Source organism: Typopeltis vanoorti, chromosome 7 (genome assembly GCF_054136105.1).
Source record: "Typopeltis vanoorti isolate ZY-2024b chromosome 7, IOZ_Tvanoo_1.0, whole genome shotgun sequence".
Taxonomy (NCBI): Eukaryota; Metazoa; Arthropoda; class Arachnida; order Uropygi; family Thelyphonidae; genus Typopeltis; species Typopeltis vanoorti.
Genome location: NC_143555.1, coordinates 98792573 through 98810853, shown reverse-complemented (window position 1 = coordinate 98810853; position 18281 = coordinate 98792573). Strand labels below are relative to the sequence as shown.

Here is an 18281-nt window from a genome sequence, read left to right as displayed (position 1 = left end):
CTACTTACGTTCCTTCTTTTAAATACTATTAAAACTGTGACCAGTGCAACAAAAAAGAAAAGATATATTGGGGCTTTCTTTTCAACAGACAGCGATCTATGACAAAATGGAGTACGCCAGTCCAACATTTAATTCCGGGTCTTTCAGCTTGGAATTAAACATATTTGAAGAATGGATGTAAAATATCCATTCTTTCTGTCAGCTAAATATACTAAAATTATAAATATCCGAAAGGGATGTTAACTATTTTCTTCGCCAATCAACACCAGTTTGTATATGGGAAAACTTCTGAAATTACAGAAGCACATAGCAACAGTAAATTAAATGTTCAATATTATAACGTGATACAACTGACATCCCACAGTGATGTTGTGAATAGTTCTTTTTAAATTTTCTCTCTTTCGTTTAGATCTCTCTCTGCATGTATGATTAAAATTAACAGATAGTGCGTTATGGTAGTACGTGGGTTTCATCGCCCAACGTGAGACCACGGCTGTTTGTGGGATGAAAAGAACCCAGTTTTGAGAGGAGTCTTATCAACCCCGTATGAAACCGAACTTCAGAATGCTAATAATAGTTGTCAGGAAAGTTGAGATAATCTTAAAATGATAATAGTATATGTTTATGTGATTGTTTCAGATATGGTCAGTAGGGAAGAATTTTGAACGAATGTAATGAGATCGGTATTAGTGTATCCTCTGAAGTTAAACAGGTGGAAAACGTCAGTGTAATATGCTATTACTGTTTCATATTAAATATGTACATTTCTTTTTTTTTTTTTGTGTACATCTCTTTATGAAGAACACCACAGCCTACGACACGATCAATCATAGTTTTAAGTAAAAATAAAATGATGGGTGTAAGAAAAAAACTTTCATTTTTGTCTTTATTTTTTAAGAAAACCTAAAATTAATGTTATGGTATTAAAATCAATTTAAAATATACTTTCTTATTTTATACTAGTATCAAAATTATTTAAAAAATATGGATGAAAATTTCCTAAGCCTTTCTTTTTGGAAATTTTGAAGATGATTTTTTTAATAACGTAAAATATTTCATTTTTTAATTTTATATTAAATATTTCATTTATTAAAATAAAAATTATATTAAATTAGAGCTCAATAATAATGAGAAATCGTAGCAAAAATGTCTGTATAAGCAATAGAACTGTCAACAATTCTGGGGACGCTTAGTAATTTTTTATGCTTAGTTTACTCAACACTGCTATCCCTACGATTTTAAAAGAACATTCCTAATTCTCCAAACTCGATCACTTTTGTTAAGGAGCCACATGATAAAAAGACCAAGTGACCCCCGAAACCACCGGTGACCCATTACTAACAAATACTGCCCGACAGATTGGGGATGAAGAGTGGAGAATCGGGGGGGGGGGAGGATAGGCATGTTTAACTGAAGAATCATTCACGCCACCTTATTGCTCACGGATACAGAGAACATATGAAAACTCGACTCAACCCAACCATCCGTTGAGAGAAGCATCCAAGCAACGCAAACCGCAGTTTAGAACGCTGCAGCGAATTCCAATAGCGTTAGCAGAAAACTAGGCCCTGCGAGCATTGGCTGCCGGGGAAACTCACACGAGGAATCCCGGGGCACCAGGCAAAACGTCGAGAGAGCGCCACGAACCTTAACGACATTTGGAAGAGGCAATTTTTTTTTTTCTCTCTCTCTCCACCCCTCTTTTCCTTTCCCTCTCTTTCTTTTTCTGGGTTTTTTCGAGCAGCTAGAGATGCAATCAAAACAGGAGACTTCTGCTAACATCTCACAGTTTGAACACGCTCCAATGACACCAAATTATTGACCTGTGTCCTGCCTTATTTCCCCCGTGCCCAATGAACGCTTCAGTCACTAGCCACAACGAGATGTGCACTTTCCCTCTATGACATGACGAAGACACGGAGAGAATGATAGAGACAGAACTTGTTTTTAACGCCCAATGTAGAGAATGGGGGAGCATTAGAAAGATTGCATGCATTCTCGAACACACGGAGAACCCATTGGACTGTGTACGCCATATAGATAACTGCATTAAAATAATGGCAAGCCATTACCGGGGATAAACGAATGAAAGAGAGAAAGAAAGAGATGGAGAGTCAGATAGAAAGAATGAAACTGCATGCTGAACGTCCAGGGCAAAAATCATTATGTATACATTAATTCCTCTTCCGACAGCGTTCATAAATGATTACTATTGCATCGATTTCTGGCGCGTGCCATTCTACTCGACCCCCCTCCAACACCCCCCCCCCCCGCCTTTTGCTGTACCCTACCATGCTCTTTTCTCGGAAACTGTGATGGTAATGGTTTTGCTCTCCTTCCTTGTAATGGAGATTCAAAACGATATGGGGAAAAGAGAAAAGTGTGTGTGTTGGGGGGGGGGGGGATCTATGATTGCACATTAAAATTCCGTAAGCAAAGTGCATTCGTTTGGATTATTGGCAATGTACCTAAAGCACAGTCAAGAAGCTCGCTAAAAATAACAGATAGCAAATCATACTGCTTGTGCAGCCATTAGAATTTTTATGTGGCTGGAAATGAAATGACATGACGGTCGCGGGATTCATCTGGGAGTCCCGATTCGACTGAGAATCTTCTTGGTATGAAACATTGATCAAGACTAAATCCCTGAGATTGAAAGAAAAAATCAATTAAGCGGATTTTTATTACGCTACTCAATAAACTAAGCAGTATAATTGATACCCAGTAAGTATAGTTAGAATTAAGTTACATGCAACAACAAAGTTATAAAATTACGCATGTTATTATTCCGAGCAAGTATTTGAAAAGAAATAATAATACTAAAATCGACAAGAATATTTCGATAAAAGCTCATTCTTAATCATTTTAGTTAATATAAATAAAATGATGAAAGCGATCCGTGTTATCGGATATACGCTTGCGATTTGAAACATTACTATCGAAATGATTGTCAGACTTTATTAGATTTTATCGTAAAATAATAGAAAGAACAGATGAACCTTATAAAATTTGTTGTACACAAAAATATACGAAAGTAAAATTAACAAAAATAAAAAAGATACAAAAATAAATGAAACAGTCAATTAATGAAATATTTTGTTTAAATTTGATTCAATTGTTTTTCGATTTCCTAATACATCATTTAATTTTTTCATTTAAGTTAATATATCTATTGGAATGATTAGCCTACGAAGCCGGGATAAGAATAGCACTAATATTACTCATGCATGTCGTACGAGTCGCCTCGTACGATGAGTCGTAAAATGAGTACCCAGGGAGGGTAATGGATGGCAATGCTGTAGCCAATGAAGTGCTAACTGAGACTCGGCTATTGCTGTTACCCTCCTGCCATGATCAGAGCTTTAATAGCTCAATAACACCTTATCCCTACACTGTCTTCTACAGATAACGGGGATGATGAAAAGCATTCTTGCTTCGTCCCTTTAAGCCAGTCCTTATATAAGGATAAGGACCACGTAGTCGTTAGTTTCTGCACACGGACGCATGCGAATCAGTATACTATTTATCATATCATAGATGCAATAAAACATCGTATGTTAATGTGTGTGCATAAAATGACGGAATAGCCTGTCTTTTTTACGACTTCAGCCCATGCAAATATGATTTATTATCTAAAACATACATCTCAGCTTCCTTTTACACTCATTAGAATCCTTAATAAGTAAATTGTAAACAATTATTTCAACCGAAGCAATTACTTAGCAGGCTGTTGGCTGAGTGGTTTCTCCATTCAACAGACTATACAAAAATCTACCGTGAAAGATCAGTAATGTCTTTAGGTGAGTATTTCTTATAGGAAGTTGATTATTTCTTAATAGAGATAAATTATAGTTACTTTCCTCTCTTTGTATAAATTTGTCTTATTTTTCTTCACATTATTAATATATACTTTCCAGTATCTACTTTTCAAATCCAGAATGAAAATATTCCTCATATATGTAGAATTCTACCAGCAGTTGGTTTAAGAATTCATATCTTCTTTCCTCAAAGCAGTGAGGCATATTAACTGTATGAAAGCGTGAGGGATGTTTTAATTTAGCACTAAGATTACACACGTACACGAATCCCGGTAAAAATTCTATATATGTAAATATTAAATTATTCTTTCATTTTTATCGACTGTTTAACAAAATTTATACGACTATATAAATTCATATAATGAATTTAAATAGTAATATAAAGTCAGTTTTTTCGTAGTAGCTTTGTTCATCTGAATTTAAAAATATAAACCAACTTACATTGCACTGAAATCAACATGCATTAGATTTATGAATAGATGGCAGCACCATCTAGGGTTGGCAAATGTTTTACGCATAAGTCGCTCTACAGAAGGATATTTTTGTACTCAGGATTTTTGAAGACCACAGATTACGAATGTCCTAGGATCTTCCTATACTAGTTTAACAAATGTTTTATTAAATTATTTTTAGAATATCAACAATTTATTTCATGAGTTGAGCAAATCAGCTTGTTGGTCTAGCAAAACCATTCTTATTAACTGCCGAAAACATTAAATTTTTATCTAAAAATACATTAAATTTTTATCTAAAAATAGCTTTTCCATTTCCAAATAACATAACAATCTTTTGAAATGCATTAATTCCATATCTTAAGTCCTTAAAAGAACTGGCAGATGGACTGAGTCCTTGACTCTTTATCCCGTCATCTGAATGAAGAAAATCTGTGTGGATGGGGTGTCTAGTCATGGCTGGGTAACGACAATAGCCGAGCCTCAGTTAAAACTTCATTGGCTACAGCATTGCAATTCGTTCCTTTTTAGGACTTCCAGTTTAACCCTGGAAGTCCTAAAAAGGACTAATAATCAATCACATTTTCATATCTTATCCTTATAAGGACTGGCTTAAAGGGGCGAAGCAAGAATGCTTTTCATCTTCCCCGTTATCTGTAGAGGACAGTGTAGGGATAAGGTGTTATTGAGCTATTAAAGCTCTGATCATGGCAGGAGGGTAACAGCTAGACGAGCCTCAGTTAGAACTTCATTAGCTACAGCATTGCCATCCATTACCCTCCAAGGGTATTGCATGTTATACATTTTGATATCTTTAACATCATATAACATTTTAGAGCATTTTAAGTTTATTAAATAAAGGTGTATTATAATTAGTTATTAATCAATTTTTAAGAAAAAAATTAATGCAAATTAATATAATATTTTCAACTAAAATAATAAATTTTAATAAAATTTATATGAAAATTTCGTTTATATTTAGAATAAGGATGTACTTAATTAAAAAAATAAAGTATTCAATCGCATACAAAATAATATAATAGCAATTATAATCCTGAACGGCAATTTGTAATAGTAGGATATTTATTATTATTCAAAATTAAAATACAGGTATGTAAACATTCTTTTCGTTTTTTAATAACGACGATCTTCGACGACCCAGCAAGAAAGGATGATTTCATTTAGTATGGGCATTTTACCGAAGTTAACTTTGGCGTCGGCGTAATATCTTTTACATCCCCATCCTACAAGATTAAAAGTACATTACATCGAGACTGCTTGTTGCCTAGCAACCAACACTATCATGGTAATTTTATTTGCAGATTTATCAATTGATTTCGATCAGAAAAATCCCAGACTATCGGAGAGGTTATCCTCTTTTTTAAAATTCATAATGTGGGTAGGAACACAATTCTCTGGAATGGCAAAATGACGAGTTCTTCTTTATTTTATTGAAGGAGTATATACGAGAACGTATTACAATGTGTACTTGAGTTGGAATGAACAAGTTTGCTTTTCTTTTTTTTGCTTCTCTTCTTGCAAATCAATATGCAGTAGTTACAATTCAGTCATAGAATTTCTTTGGAAGAAAACCAATTTGTATGAAAATAATTCAAATATTATTCACTAATCGCAGAATTGTGCACCTGTATGATTTTAATCATCCCCCCCCCCTTTGTTAGTGATATATTTTAACTAATGAATACATACTTATGGACCATTTATTTATTTACATAATCACTTTGTGTCGATAACACTTATTAATATTTTTACTTTAAAATAAAATTAGTTTTCGTAAAAAAACCAACTGGAATATTTAAAAAAAATTGAAAATTTTTAATTATTTTTAATATTTAAAAACTAAAATGTAGTTATTGGTATTAAACTAAAGCCACCTTTTCTTAAAATCTATAGTAATTAAATAAAATTTTGTTTTCTTACGGGAGAATTTAGAGAACTTGTTTTTCAAGTTTCACTAAATTTTGTTGTTGTTTCGATAAGAGAGATATTTTCCCTTGGAGTCAAGCTATAGCAATCTGTGATGATTACCCATGGAAAATACAAGGCAAAAACAGTTTATTCAGAAGTGAGAATCTGAGAGAAAGATCAATTTTTCAGTTCAAATATCGATAAGTTTAAGAGTAATAATTCTGGGGATCATTCATTGAGATTTAAAGTGATCTTGGAGGTCACTCAATTTTTGGAGTGCCATCGCACTTTATCTCTGTATCTGCATATTTCAAGCGTATCATTCTATAGGATATCATCAGTAGGTTCAGATCCGGACGCGATCTTCTTATTGTTATATATACATAATTAAATTCCTGATATGTACCCTCAGGGGGTGTACAGGATATCGTGACAGTACTACATGTAAAAGTTGCGTCATTACTATCTTCCTATCGACAATTTTCCTTCCAATTAATCTGTTATCTGGGAAGACTCCAGTATTATCCGATCTTATATTTCTCTTCTAAGGCACAGACCTAGATCGTCTTCCTCTGGGTTTTTGCCTTTCTGGCAAAGAAAACTTGTTTTGCTAAGCTTTCATCTCCGTTCTGTTCAATTGGCCATGCCACCTGAGATTAACTACAATTAGTTCGGTGTGAAAATAGTCAAAAACATGAAGTACATCCTGAATGGAGAACCTGTAGAACAAGTCAAATGTTTCAGCTATTTAGACACAACTTTTAGTGTTGATGGAAAAATAAATATGGAAATAGACAGCAGAATTAGCAAAGCTGGTATGAAGGTAGTCAAATGAATGAACTTCTATGGAGAGAGTGACATTAGTCAAAACACAAAACAAAACAGTGTTCAAAACAATTTTAACTTTCAGTATATATATAAATCAAGGAACACGAAAGCATTTAATCTGGATCAAAGGTGTTTGTCAAAGACCTTTTTCTATCATGAGTAGCATAAAATGATATGTAATAAATTGCATTCTTTTTTATTACTTTTCATAAAATTAAATAAAAAATGTAATCTTTTTTCTAAAAAAGGTGCTCACGTAGTCATTTTCTTTAGTCAAAGAGGAAATCACATCTCATATAAAAAAAGGAAGATTTTACGTCTCTGTTTTTTAAGACATCCTTCAGATTGTTAATCGCTTTTGTTTCCAATTTGATTTGATATCATGACCTCATATGAAAAAGAATAAATGAATCGGCGATTCAGAGAGAGAATTGAAATTCGAAGTGGAGAATTTCTAGGCGAACAAGATTTAGAACTACCAATTCCAGTTTAGCGTAAAAGGGAACAAATTTGTAGTACGAATTCACTAAACTAATTATAAGGTAGTTAGAGCTGTTCAAGAGTCGAGGGTTCTTTCGCCCTTCTTTGAATAGTTAGTTTCTATGTAATGATTAAAAAACAGTTCAAAAACTTTTTAAACATACGTAAAAGAGAATTTAGCAGTTCCTTTTCTAACTTTCATGTAGTTCTTCCCATTTGCATTAACTATTATACAGTCATAAGAACTAAAAAACGTCTTTGTTTTATCTTTGGAATATTTTATTTTTTCTTTTTAAGCATTCTAACTGCACTAGGATAAATTGTACAGCTTAGTACACTTCAATAGGATATGCTTCCTTTTATTTATTTCTACGATATTATTTTATTTATTTTTACCACAGCAATCTACTTAATGATTCACTTTTGCCAGTAAATAGAAGCTCCATTTATATTGATACACGATACTAGCGCCATCTACTATATATAGATGTTTTGTGATGTTTCCATAGATACTTTATATAAATGTGAAAAAATAATTTTTACTATAAACCAAATAATCTCATAGACGAAGTGAATGAAAATCCTATTGGCGAATTTGTGTATATTTGACTATAAAAGTAAATAACTCTTTTCGGATGAATCTCTATCCCGTAGAGAACTGATCAGAGAAAAATGATTTTTGTGTTTTTAGTACTTGATCGAAATAATTCGACTGTTCAATGTTACTGTGACAAAAATGAAAAATGATTTGAAAGTCGATGCACTAAAATTAAGAAATTGCTCATGAAGAAAGAACTTTGCCGTGCTTATTCTGTTCAGCAAAGTACTTTGCTGTACCAAGTAATTCAAGGCGCCAATTTCCCTTTATGCGATGGATTTTCATAAATACCTCAATAAATTTGATGGATATTTTATACTATTTGAGAATTTTAATTAAAGTTTAAATATTTATGATTAAACTTTAAAATACACCATTATTAAGAAAATATAATGAAATTTGTAATATATAACTGTCAAAAGTAATGTTATAAATTACGAACATCAAGCGGTTTATAAAATTACGAACATCAAACAGTTTATTTTTAATTTTTGTTTATATATTTTAATAGAATGTTTTAAAATTCTTTTGTTTTTATTTATTATTACTTATTCGATTCATTGAGTGCTATTGTAAGGCAATGTCATTCTATGTTTGGGAACTGAGTTGTCAAGTGAAATCGTTGATTCTGGGTTTTATTTTTTTACCCAGCAGATTGAGCAAAAACTATGTTCCCCAAAACAAATTGAAAACGTTTTGTCTTCCATTTTTCTTTGAATTAATTCTACTTTATTCAACTTACCAGACATGTAACTCTGCAGTGAATATTAACGTCAAACAACTCTCTTTCCAACTTTATAGAAATTTGTAACCATAGAAACAGAAGGGCTTGGAGGTGGAGCATGCGAGGGAGAAAGAGAGGATAGTTCATTTACGGGCTGCCTAACTAACTATGACCGACTCTATCACTTGAAAGAATGGTGACAATGAAAAGAAAGACTGTTATCACATAATCCACTCACCCAATTTTTCACCTCCGATGGGCCGGAACGCCCTCCACTGGCTGTCCGTGTCTCCGTCGGTGTTAGGCGGCAGCCGTATCAGTCACCCCAATCTTGACAAAATACCGCGTCACTGGACACTGCGGCCAAGGTTTTGCGCACCACAGTCGCTGCACCGGCTACCACTTGACTACAGCTATAAGTGCGGGCTAGAGTAGGCAAAGAGGGCTGGCGACCCCAAACGACGAAGGGCACCCACACTTTCCCCGTAGCGGTCCCAGTGGCTGTATCGGCTTCGTTCGCCGTTCTCCGGGAAGATAATCGCCCGTGTAGTGTGCGCCTGAGAACGTAACTTATTGTACGGCCAATAAACTGCCTGCCAACCATGACGTCACGCAACCGTGTGTGCAATCAGCTCTTCCGAACCAGTGAGCAATCGGATTAATGTAACGGACCAATGACGTTGCAGACCTCGCCCACAGAAACACCCTAAAGTCACGCCTACTTTACAGGACAACCAGCTGTCGACAGTGCCGCTTGTGTGCGACGGGAGGCGGTGGAGTGTGTGTGTGTGTGTGTGTGTGTGTGTCTATTCGCGAAAAGTATTCATTCTGTCTTCGGTAGCATGAAGAGAGAATTGTCGGGAGGGTAGAAACAGGGTCTTCAGCGCTGCGTATCACACTGTGCTCGTGCATTTCTGAAAGCTGAGCGAGGTTCAAGAACGGCCCGACGTAAGAGACAGACAGAAGGGAAAAGAGCTGGGGTAGAGAGCGCGGGGGGGGAGAGAGGGCGGAAGTGAACTGCAAGTGTTTGGATCGCGTCGATTATCTTTGAGCCACAAGAGCAAAAAAACGCATGTAATAGCCAGAGTTGACAGCCGGGCAGCCTTCATTCTTCCCTTATTAAGTTATAAATAAAGCGGGAGTGTGGGGCTTAAGGGGATGTGCAATTAGGTTTTCCATGCGAGCACCTCTGAACGGTCTGGTGACACGTATTAGGAGATTTTCTGCTAAAGCAAGCGATCGTGCTTCGGAGTGCTAAAAAGGATCGTGGCAGAACGAAAGTGGTTTTGCCGTGGCAACTCGTTAATCCTACTTGTTTTATGATAAAATGACTGCAAACGTTTAGCGCAGTGACTATGACAATTGAGTTGATACTTCCGACATTCAAATGCTTAGGCTTGATAGTGTTTTCTCTTATTCACCGCTGGAGGGCGACACCTTCGATATGGGATTTCTTGTAGAGGTTATTTAACATTGGCATCTAATACAAGTGTTTTTAAAATAAAACATAGAAAAATATAAAATATTTTGATATAAAAATATACAGTTTTCATTAATATTAACTGTACTAGTTTTTCTTTCATTACATTATTAAATTATATGATTATAACAATACACCATTCAATAAATAATATTCGAATATTAGAAATGAAAGCAAATGGATGAGCTTATTTACTAAGTATTTCTTAATTTACTAGAAAATGTGAACAGCTGAGATCAAGATTCGTAGATGGGTTAACGTTCTTTTCCTTTGGGGCAATTTGAAAAAATTTTTTTTGTCATTAGGGAGAGATTGAGTTAGTAATAAAAGACTAATGATCATGAGTGAAAGTACGTTTATCTTTTGAGTACAGAACAGTTTTTTAAAATTACGTATCTACTAGTTTGCTACGCAATGTTTTGAATTTCATAGTGAGGACGTTTCGATTTTTTTTTTTTTAAGAAATCATTTCGGATAATTTTTTATATTTTTTCATTGATTCATAATAAAATCGCTACGAATCAGTAAACTTTAGTATGAGCTACATCGAAATAAACACATCACCATTCGTAAAGCAATTAACTACTAGTGCTCTGGTAATAACTTAGTTACTGAAAAGACATTGTCCCTGACTTTCAAAGATTAGGTTTGATTCCTGTCAATGACACGAGGAATCTTTATCAGGGCTTTTTCAATTGAAATTGAGTTAACTAGTCTGGCACGAATAGAGCAGGAATATTTCTCTCTCAAAAAAAAAAATCAGGATTTTTCATCCCGTAGAACAGCGCTTTTCAAACTTCTGGATGGCAGGGCCCCCTTCGGAAAAATTAAAATATATCACACACCCCCCCTCGAAAAGAAATCGTAATATAGACATATATTATTATAATATTTACTGTATTTATATTCAATACAAAACATACACAACGAATATTGCAAAAATCAAACGCAAATATTACATTTTTATCATCTTACATACACGTTTGACATGGCACATTATCTCATATTTTTATATAGATGGATATATTGTTATTGTATATTGCAGTACAAGCACATGAAACGTAAAACGATTAGTAATAAAGAAAGAATTAAAAACATAAAAGAAGTTTACTAACAATTTAATGTGATGGATGTGTTTCAATACTGCTACACAAAAAGTCAATTTCAGGTGAGTGAAATATTTGAAACTGCAATTCTTAGATTTCTACTTTGAAATGAAACTTATACGAATAAGAAGATATTTACTAATATTCATTAAGCGCCGAAATACGCAGGAAGCGAAATTTGTGAACCAACACCAAGCTGTGATTTTTTCCATTCAAATATAAAAAATAACAAAAAAGAAATAAAAGCGGTTTGCTCTGCTGTGAATGACGGAAAACCTTATTGTCTCCGTATGACACCGACTCACTAATTGATTGAAAATATTTATTAAAGGTTTCTCACGTTAAAGATGGAATTCCAACCGGATCTTTGATCAAACTGAGCTGTGAAGACTCTAGCCTTTACTGTAGTACCTGGAAAAATGAATATCGAATGTTATATTGACGAACGTTGGTTACGACGTGATGGTTTCGTTGAAGTGAACTTGTCGAGCTTCAATCTGATAATGGAACATCAAATTACAAGGATTGTGGCGATGTGGTTTAAAGAAATGGGAGTAGTTCAAGGATTGAACTAGTTAACACGCAGTGCAGATCCGAACACTATAGAACACCTTTGGGAAGAGTTAAAATCAATTAAGAGGTATATCAAAGAGTCCAACATCACTACTGGAACTCGACCTCATTTTGGTTGATGAATGCGGCAAAATGCTTTCGGAAGGATATCACAGATTCATAAAATTCACTCTATATACACTGACAACTTTGGCCGTAAATTGTTGAACTTCTATAGTATAATCAATAGGACAACAGCTGGTTGTAATAAAAAGTTTGCATTTAATACAGGCAGAGAGAGAGAGAGAGAGAGAATATTTATTGCATTTATTTTTTAATTTTTTTCCCTCGAAACCAAAATCCATCCGGTCACAGCATTGCTATCATATGCATGGGCGTCCGCAGAGGGGGGGGACACTTGTCTCCCTTGGGATCTACTTGTGAAAAAAAAAAACACAAAAAAATTAAATAAAAGTTTATTGATGTAACTATTTGTCTGCAAGCTTTGCGGAGCCTTCGTAACTCAGTCAGTATAGACGAAGTCCTTTGGTCGAAAAGACCTGGGTTCGATTCCATCAGTGACGTCAGAAACCTTTATGTGGTCTCTTTCGACTAAAGGTGAGTTAGCCGGTCTCATACGGAGGTAGGGGTTTTTCATCCGGAAACTGCGGACAAAAACCCCGGAAATTCGGGGTTTTTGTCCGCAGGGGGGACAAAACCGTCCCCCGGGGTTTTTGTCCCCCCAGAACAGGCAAACCGTCCCCGTGAACACACACATGGATTACAGTCATGAATACATCCCAGTCATATGCCGGTCTGGATAAAATCGGTGAGTTGCGGAAAACAATGCTGAACTACCCTGTAAACATCTCACCAGCAATACTTTGTGGGCAATGCCTACAAAAGCATCTCCTGTTGGAAGCGACTGGGGAAAACCAGTCAGGCTCCCCCCCTCCCCCCCACACACACTGGAAAATTTTGCTTTGCCTCCCCCTGGAAAATTTTCTGCGGACGCCCATAATCAATCATATGTATTAAAGGCAGATTGACAAGCCAAAGAGAATGACAAAACAGTTGTAATAGATACACATTTCGTTTCTTGTTTCTAACTTGAATTTAATGCTAAGAGAGGAGACTGTTGCATTCGTTGAAATACAACAGTCTCCTCTCTTAGCATTACTTGAACTGCATCGATAAATAGGTAGGTGATTATCTCGAATTAATATGAATTTCGGTATTTTATTTGTTACTGCATAACATCGCTATGCATGTTCGAGAAGGTTTAAAAAATACTGTAAGTACAGTACTCTTATATAAACGACTTTTATTCTACTAAAGATGAATATATGACCTTTAAATTGACTTTGGTACAAATGATTTCACCACGTAGCAGGTGATTCCGTAGCTCAGTTGGTTTAAAGACTTTAGACAATGATGTCCTTCGGTTGGACAAGCCTAGTTTTGAATATAAGTAGCCAATGTACAGTATATATAGTCAATTTACATTTTTTCATTATTCCTCTTGTTAAGATATTTGTTATGTATAATTTTTTTTCTATTTGCTATATAATTCTTATTAAAAATTCTCATATATATTTTATTTATTTTTTATATATTTGTACAAATACAGTTAGGCTTAACAAACTGTGTACTGTATTCTTAATTTATCACATTACGAAGTAAAAATATCAGTGAGTAATTTTTTACTGTTCTTTTTCATTTCTTTTTAATTTAAAATATTTCTTAATAGCAAAGAATGATTACTGGCACGTTTCTTTTATTTAAATAAATAAATAATAACATTATTAATAAATAAAAAAAGCACTGTATGCACACTGGTTCTACAATATTCCATGTTGTTTGAATACCACAGAATACCGAATCGTTTAAAGCAGTATATCAAAATCATAATTTGATGAATTTTATGTAACATTCTAAAAATGTTTTATAAAAATAATTTTATTAAAAAATATAATTAAAAACTTAATTATTAATTTAAATATCTCAGAACTAATTACTCTATTTTATACGTATCTATATAAATACACCTTAATATAATATTTAAGTTCATTATATTTGATTGCTGGACGTAGTAAACTATATATGTAGATAGACTAGACTAAAAAGTCCTTTTTAGGACTTCCAGGGTAACAAATGGCAATGCTGTAGCCAATGAAGTTTTAACTGAGGCTCGGCTATTGCCGTTACCCAGCCATGACTAGAGCTTTTTAGCTCAATAACACTCCATCCACACAGATTTACTTCATTCAGATGACGGGATAAAGAGTCAAGGACTCAGTCCATCGCCCAGTTCTTATAAGAACTATAAGAACTATATATGTAGTCCTTTTTAGGCTTGACTAGAGAAAAGTAAAGGTGTAATGCAATAATCAACTTGAGGAAAGTCCTATTGTCATTCCAATTGTCTTAAAAATCGCTTCTCGGCCGTTTGGCTTAGATAAAGTGTATAGTTTCTGTTCTTAACCGTTAATATCGGTACGAGTCCCATCGGGTTTCACGATATTTAACCGGAAATTTACAGAACTTCCAAAACCCCGGACTGGGGAAATATCAAACACTTGGTGGTGGGAATAGTTAGGCTACCCCCATCTGATCATGCCCTCCATTCTGCCGCGTGTGCGTACCCTCGGCATTGAGGTTGACGCCACAATACCGGCAAGGGCGATGGCGAAAGCCATCATAGACTGCGTCGGCGCAGAGAACATTTTTGGATTTACCCCTTACGGGGGTGGAAGATACCAGGTAGTGACCAAAAATATGGAGACCAGAGAAAAGCTTCTCCAAGGGTTTGACTGTGGTAAAGTAAAAGTATCTCTCTTCATGGTTGGGAGCATCCTAAGAACCCTTAAGATACCACGATTTCCCCTAGAATATGCAGAGAACAACGATATAATTCATAGCGTATTCTCTAAGTGGGGAGTTGTACGGGAAATCCAGGTTCACAGTGACGTAGACAATCCTGAGTGGAAGTCAAGGGAGGTAACCATCTCTCTTGAAATGAGGACCGAAGTTCCTAACTTTGTCCTCATAGGATCTGCTCGGGTAATTGTAAATTACCCAGGCGTCAAAAAGCAATGCTTTAGATGTGGTGCCTTCAATCATCTTGGGGCAGACTGCCCTCGCATAAAATGCAACTGCCTAAAAATTGGCCACAACCAAGAAAAATGTGAGGCAGCTTGTTTGAAATGTGGGGTCACTGACCACAAAGTCGACACCTGCCCATCCAGAACCCTCGCAGAGAGGATGGGTGGTGCAATCACATCAGCAATAAAACCAAGTAATGAAAAGGTCACAACACAGGAAGAGTTTCCGCCTCTTGAGGCCACTCTTGATCATGCCGCCATGTCTAAGACAACGAAAAGGTCCCGTAAGGGAGGGAAACCTACCAGAATTGCAGAGACCAGCAATACGATCCCAACAGAAGAGACTGACAATGCAGAAACCATCATGGTAACTCCCACACACGAAAGCGGAGCTACCACTGCCAATATAGACATCGCCAATTCAGATACAGTAGAAGAAGCTGAAGTAGAGATGGAGACGAACACCAAAACTTCCAAACGGCCATTAAGTCCGCAGGAAGAAGAGCTGACAAATCTCAAAACAGCAAACGTATCTGAAACCGAACACCCAGAAGTCCCTCATGCAAAAGCAGGGGAGACTCTTAAACATCTCTTTAGAGGTATGCCCGGGGTGGAAGACAATAGATAAAGTAGGAGAACCTGAACTCCTCCTCACAGGGAAATATGGACCCGACATCATCAGTGCAAAATGGGGTGACCTCTTCGTTGATGACATCAGCAAAATCACCCCTGAGCAAGTAGAGGTAGCCCTGGATATAGACGAGGAGGCAGCTTCGGCGTTCTACATTGCTCTCTGCAAACTAGACATGGCCAAGGGAAGTGAGGTGGCCAAAAGAATCATAACAGCCCACAACAAAAGAAAGGAACAGTAACCACCTTGTGGATTTCTGTACTCAGCTTCACTGGTTTTTAGTTCCCACAGGTGGGGGAGGACCTGAGAACCCGAGCGGCGAAGGCTTACAGCGAGGCGGTGCAGTTCCTTGTGAGCTGCATCACTCGGGCCAGATCCTTCCTCCACCTCTAAGTTTACCTTTCAATTTTTGCTTTTCTCTGTACTTTTTTTGTTTGTTTTGTTACATGTTTCCTTTTTAGGATTTTTCCTTTTTGAAAAGTGAAAAATCAACGACCGTTTTAGAAACGCCCCTGGGGGGCAAACAGCTAAAATAGGTCAACTGAGGCCTCTTTAACCTACTCTACGACTATGCACTCTATCTTTATTTCCTCTCCTACTATCTGCTGACTCTGAGCCTATCTTACTCTACAGGCCAATGATGAAGTTTGTTGAACTCACAAAATATATATAACTGCCTTTTTCATATCAGATAAAATAAAATAAGAACTGCCATGTTTGGCTAGTTTTGCGATTATTATCTTATTCTCAGTTTATTTTTTTTTTGCATGTTAGATCAGATTTCGTATATAATCTATCGTGTAAAATGTATTTAAGGAATGGAAGTAATTCTTATTATTATATTTGGGGTTTTATTTTTTAAACGTTTTCGGAATTTCTCGATGCACAATTCACTGAAAATCAATATTTTATCGAAAATGACAATCCATCGAAACAGTAAATCATCGAAAAAAACAATCTGGAAATTTTGCGAAAACATGTAAATTACTCATTGTCTTATCAAACCGTTCTTTTAAATTTGAAAATTTACATATTCCTGAGATGTTTCTTGATGGTTCTTCTTCTTCTTCTTAGTACATGGTATACTTACGATTGTAAATATAAGTATTAAAAAAGCTGTATCATTTACTTTATTTTTAAGCTGTTCAAATGCATCTGACTGTATTGTGTGCGACTCGGAGATATCTTCACAACTAATTACAGCAAAAAAAAAAAAAAAAAAAAACCCCTAATAATAATAAAATAAAGAAAAAAATAAATAAGTTTTCTATCACATAATAAAAGTAAAAGATAATATGATTTCTTAAAAATATTGATATTAATCGACTTTGTGATTTGTAGTTATCAGCAAAATGGAATTTTTACTAGAAAAAAACTAACGCAATCTATAATAAATAAAGATTATTTTTTGACTAGTCAAGTAGATTAATAGATAAATTATTAATTAATAAATTTTTAAATTAGTCCTTTCGGTTTCTGTTCTATGGCAACAACGACTTCACTGTAATTAAAATATTGCCGCCACTGAAGCATGAATCAATCACGATCGCAGTGAATTAATACATACACATTATAGAACAATAATATTCTATGAACTAAATATTAAAATCTTTGATGATGGCCTAATTATTCAAATTATTCGGTATCAGGTAAAAAATGATCAAAAGTTATGATAAATATCATTTTCACTTCATTTAGTTATGATGCATTTTATAATTTGTTATAAAGTAAAAAAAAAGATTAATTGAATTTGATTAAGTATCACAGATCATATTTCGAAGGTTATTTCTATTAAATAATAATCGCGAATGTCCTTATAAGGACTGGCTTAAAGGGGCGAAGCAAGAATGCTTTCTATCTTCTCCGTTATCTGTAGAGGACAGTGTAGGGATAAGGTCTTATTGAGCTATTAAAGCTCTGATCACGGCAAGGGGGTGATAGCAATAGCCGAACCTCAGTTAGAACTTCCTTGGCTGCAGCATTGCCATCCATTACTCTCCAAGGGAATAAATCACCATCCTCTCGCGGATGTCTTCGAAGAAAAAAAAAAAAAAAAAAAAAAAAAAAAAAGATTCTTAATATTCTATTACTAGAAAAAGAAAAAGGTGGTTTTACTTATTAGTTTTTAATATGCTAAATCTACCCTTTATTTGTAAAATAAATGAAAAAATTAAATTTCATATTTTGTGTCTTCGTTTTTCTTAATAATTATAATTATTATTTTACTAATCTTGAGAAAGACGGAGTTAATTTCCGGTTCTTTCCACTCCCTAATGTAGTGACTTCTGTAGTTCATGTATTCTAGTTAAACTAAAATCTTTACCGAAAGATAAATTCTTCGAAAGACAATTCGCCAAAAAAAGGAATTAATGGAATAAATAACTAAATGGATGACAGTTCATTCAATAATAATTAGCCGAACAAAAAAAAAAAAAAAAAAATCATACAAGAATACTTTAATCATTTTCGATTTATGATAAAATATTTGTAAATGTTTTTGCCTGTTGGGTCGAGAGGTTAGCGTATCCGCTCTCCAGCCAAAAGTCTGCGGGTCTGAATCCAGTTGTGGGCATGGATGT

At 35.0% G+C, this 18281-nt stretch overlaps 1 pseudogene; it reads left to right on the top strand.

Moving 5' to 3' along the window:
- Positions 1-14400: 14400 nt before the first annotated feature.
- On the top strand, positions 14401-14516 carry LOC150104895 (U2 spliceosomal RNA; annotated as a pseudogene).
- Positions 14517-18281: the final 3765 nt, after the last annotated feature.